Below are 5,408 nucleotides of genomic sequence, written 5' to 3' on the forward strand. Positions count from 1 at the left end.
GCCCATAGACATATTTTTCATCCCTTATACTCATACCATTCTCCAATTTGTCAAATTTGATCTAAATTCTCTCAAAATCTCTAATTTTATCTGTGAGTGATAAAATTACGATTTCGCCCCTACACTCTAAAAATCACCGAAATTAAACTTTTTAACTGCCAAACCCTCAAATTATACTCCAATACTCAAATCATACTCCAATAAGTCTAATAGGGCCAAAAAAATTCTTTTCTAAAAATTCCCATTGTGTCCCTATGTGGCAAATGACCATTTTGCCCCTGAACAGTACAAATTTTGGTTTTACTCCAAATTGATCCTCGAACTCCAAATCACCATATTAAACCATTCTGAAACTTTAATAATCTTAATTTCATTGTAAATTCTCTATTTTATCTAGTTCGAAGCTTAAATTAACTTAATTGTACCATTTGGTACATTGTCGTCTTTTAACGATTTTTCTTTCTAGGCTTTCCAAGTATGCAAGCATATTGTCAATCATATGAATGACATGGAAAGTATTTTATAAGGTCGGGCTTGACAATATAACCATGAATGCACACTGCACAAATATAAGGCACAGATTTTGAGGCCAAACAGTGTGAAGGGCTTGTTTTCTGATTTTGAAAGCACTTTACTTATAATTTATACATATATATTCAAAATGATTTCTAAACATAATTTGCAACCACAATTTCCAAAGATTGCTACCAGCACATGCTATCCATAATTTTCGCGTTTAAAATAAATCATACGTATAGGTATATATTTATAAAAATTTTAAAATTGATACCCCCTACTCACCTTACAATTACGGGATATTACATCGCTATTTCTACTTGCCGGTCGCTCGTCATTTCCTTTGGCATGCCACTATAGTGCATTATCTTCACCTAAGCACTTCCAAATTGGTCTAGGTGGCCCAAGTCTCCACCTTCCTTTTCTCTTTTGGACTTTTCTTTTTTTATTGCCATTAGGACCTTTCCATGGGCTCTTCCCATTTCTCCCTATTAGGCCATGCCCACTCTTTTTTTTTCTTTCTTTCTTTTCCTGTTTCTTTTTCTCTCTTTTCTGCTCATTTTTTTCTTTTCCTTCCTTCTCCCTCATTTCACTTTTTTTTTCTTCTTTTAGCTAATTCATCTTCCTTTATGTCTTCTTTCTTCTCAAAACCGGTAGCATCTCAACCCATTTTTCCTCCTTAAACCAGTAACAGCTCAACCTTTTCTTTTTCTCTTTAAATCGGTAACACCAACTCTTTGTTTCTCTCCCATAAGCTGGCTTCCTCTCTTCTCTCTCTTACCGCCGGTCACCTTCATTTTCTTTTTCTTTTTTTTTCTTTTTCTTTTTCTTCTCTCCATTCTTTCTCCTCCGACAGGCTATTCTTCCCCTCTCTCTTTTTCTTTTTCTTCTTCTTTTATTTCTTTTGGCTGACCCCTCAATCATTTCTTCTCATTCTTTCTTGACTTTTCTTTCTTTTTCCTTTTCATCTCTTTTATCTCTCTTTCACTCCTCACTTTACTCACCAATTTAACCGGCCTTACCACCTTCATTTCATTTCTTTACTTTCTTTATTCTTTATTATTTAATCTTATCCTTCTCTCCATTTGGTCACATGGGCGGCTAGAGCATGAACCCATGCCTTCCTTTGACTTTTCCTCATCTATTTATGTTTTAAAGCTCATGGCCAACCTTTAAAGTATCATTCCCATCTGTCACCTCCATTCTTTTTTTTTCTTTATCTTATTAGTTCTCTTTCTTTATTTATCCCATCCATTTAATTTACATATCAGTTCACATACATTTTCCTTTTTAATGCCACCATATCATTCAATAATATCTCATTAGCCTTCAAATATTAAAATTACACATAACCCTTAACTTTTCTTTATTTACCGTATAACCCTCCAAACTTTCGTATTTTAAAATTTGTTCTTTTCGATGCATTTAAAAATTCTAATTTCCGTCTATCTCTTTTCCTTTACACATGTACAACCAGAATATCGAAATTGCATTTCGACGCAGTGTCACCATAATATTTTAAATATTTACTTACCTGCGCTAGCTCGATTTAATAAAACACGCGGGTCTTACTTAAGTCATTTATCTCCAAAATTCATTTATTCTTCTTCTCCCCCACTTAAATTGATCATATAATCCTTCTTCAGACTGATTCCCTTAATTAATAAAATATTAATATTTTAATATTATTTTTTTCATAAAATAATATTTTATTCTAAATTATTTTTCTCACCCGTAACCGCTCTTTGACACTTAAATATACATCAAGTGACCCTTCGTCTTGTCGATAGGGTCTTATTGGCTGCTAAACGAGGTCACGAGGTGTTACATTAGTTGTACACGCGAATGGCCAAAACAAAAGGTTGCGACTGTGACACATCATCCTTAACAAATAGAGTTGTTAAATGCCAAGCGTGAATAGACAATGTCATTAGATGCCCTTGTATATAGTTGATGTTTGAAGAAGGAAGTAGTGGTCATTAGTTAATTGTTGTAATTATTGACATTAAGAATAGGATCCATAGAAATAAAATGCAATAAATCCTTAGTTAAAATAACTTGATGGGGTTAAATTAAAATAAAGCAAAGAGTAACCAAATTGGCTCGTACTATGAGCCTACAAAGAAATTGGAGACGTTCTCCCCCCGGGAAAAGTCATATTTGAGTGGTAATTGATATGTTGATTCATTGTTACATATTTTGTTAGGCTTTTCGAATTACTTAGTTCTTATATTTGATCATTACGCTATTGATTTTATCATTTTATTTGGGTTGAGGAAGTAATTGTAATATGTAATGTGTGAATACTTTGTTTTTCAAAGTGAGTAAACACTTCATAATGAGAAAGAGCCTTCGACGATTGAAGGGACAATACATGAATTTTGGAACACAAAACGTTCCCAGCCATCAAAAGAGGCATATTGAGAAGTTGAGAGCTTGAGTACAGACCAATATATATTGCTCTATTTCTTTAGCCCGAGTTAGTTAATATAAAAGTTGAAAGGTTGAACTAATGTTTCGACATTGCTTTCTTCATTAGTTTCGTTTTGTCTGTTATTTTTCCATTGGCCAAAATGAAGAAAATTTCTAGCAATATTTAGTCTCTTCCATGTGAGGTTTTGAGGGAGATTTTTATGCATATGGCATCCAATTTTGTTCGAGATTTTACCAATGTGACACAAACTTGCAAAGTGTTTTTTGAAGGGTCAAAGGATGAAAGCATATTTGAGAATGCTTTAAAGGAGAATACGAGCCTAGTACCATGGTTTATCAGTGAGAAAATGTTTCAAAGAAAATGCAAGAATGCAAAAAATGCATGTGCATTGTACTGGAAGGGTATGCTAAATTATTTTAGCAAGAGTGAAGTAGAGTTGGGTTAAGTTACTTGAAGGAAACATGTAATACCCTGTACTTTGATATGGTGACTAATAAAGCTTATCAGATGCCAATTGAGGTTAATTATAATGTTTAAAAGTGATGAAGGATGAAAGGAATAGTTTGAGATATAATTTTTCGCACGCGAGGAAATATTAACAAAATAATAATATTTTTATCCAGGAAAAATTTGTGAGATAAAAAAAGTGATTCGGAAGTGAATTGAGGCAAGAAGAGTGTGAGACCTCGACCTCTATAGACTTGTAACTAGCAGTAGATGTGATAAAACGAACTAGGGGCAATTTCATCATTTCTCATGGTGAGCTCCTGGAAGTAGCTCTCAAATGCTATTAAGGTCTAAATAGACCTAAAGAAAAAAATGAATGATGGTAAAATAACTGAAGAAGATAGAAATACTGATAATTTTCACGATAAGGGCAAAACGATCATTTTGCATCTCGAGTCAAAATTTTTAAGTTTTCGTGAACCCGAGTATTTCTAGACTATTATGGACTTTGCCTCAGTGTCAAAAGAGTAAAAAGCTGAACCAAAGGAAAGAGAGAAAGCAAAGTCAGCTATTGGATGGCATTTTTTTAAATAAATGAAACTTTAGTCAACCATAGCATAAATATCTCATTTCTCCAGTAGCTTCCTCATTTTTCCAACAGCTTCTTCTTCTTCTTCCTCCCATCTCACATTTCTTTCATCCTCCATGAAAGCTTCTCTTAAAGCTTTCATCACCCACTCAAGCTAACCTTAAATTTCATGCTTTTACACACCTTGTTATAGGGTTTTTCATGCTCTTTCACTCTCTCACCTTAAAACCCTTAAAAGTCTTACTCCCATACTTTGTCTCACTAGCTAGGTGTTTTAGAGAGAGAAAGAGAGAGAGCTTCTATAATAGCTTGAAAATTCTTGGAAAGGAATTCACTTACAAAGCTACCAAGGTGAGTAATGAAGTAGAGTTGATTTTTAAGTGTTGAGAATGGCTAGTGATTAGACTTGTGAGTGTTTTGTAGTTGAGGTTCTTTATTCATTTTAGAGTGATTAGGATAGTGAAAATAGATAGCCACTTAATGGCAATTAGAAGGTAGTTAGGAGTTAGCTTTAAGAATTTATAGTTATGTGAATTAAGTTAATTGTGATGCTATTGTGATTATAGGTTCCAATGAAGCCCCGCCACCCCATTTGGACCATTAGACGAAGTTGGAGTTGGGTAAAGAATTAACAAATATCGGTGAGTGAACCTGCACTAAAATGCTTTGGGTAGATGCATATACGTTTGAACGAATCACTTGAATTATTTAAATTGTCTTTTCTTTAAAATGCATACGGGAACAAGCCATTGACAAAACATTTTTGCGTTATGAAATATGATTGTAATGAATTTGTGAAACCCCTTTATATGTTGATATATATATATATGCATTGTACATTGGTAGATAATATTGTGTAATGAATATAACTGTGCGTGTGCACGATGTGGGGGATGCACATGTCGGTGATGACAGGTGTGGGAGTGTGAAGGATGACATTGTTGTGCGCGATGTGGGGGTTGCACACAATGGCATTGGTTGTGCGCGATGTGGGGGATGCACATGCCGGTGATGACAGGGTGTGCGAGTGTGGAGGATGACATTGTTGTGCGTGGTGTGGGGTTTGTACACAATGGCATTAGTTGTGCGCGATGTGGGGGGTGCACATGCCGGTGATGACAAGGTGTGGGAGTGAAGAGGATGACATTATTGTGTGCGATGTGGGGGTTGCACACAATGGCATTAGTTGTGTGTGATGTGGGGGTGCACATGATGACTCCAGCTATGTGCGTGATGTGGGGGTTGCACATGAGCTAGGTGAGGCGGCGGTGATGTGCATGTTTATGTATATATATATATATATATATATATTATAGGAAGTTCGTAAAAATATTTGTGATTGTGTTGTATGTTGGCACCATTAATTGCTCCTAAATTGCTTTTCATTTCAGCAAGAAAATGGCTTTTTGATGTAACAAAACG

This window comes from Theobroma cacao, chromosome 7 (assembly GCF_000208745.1).
Source record: "Theobroma cacao cultivar B97-61/B2 chromosome 7, Criollo_cocoa_genome_V2, whole genome shotgun sequence".
Classification (NCBI taxonomy): Eukaryota; Viridiplantae; Streptophyta; class Magnoliopsida; order Malvales; family Malvaceae; genus Theobroma; species Theobroma cacao.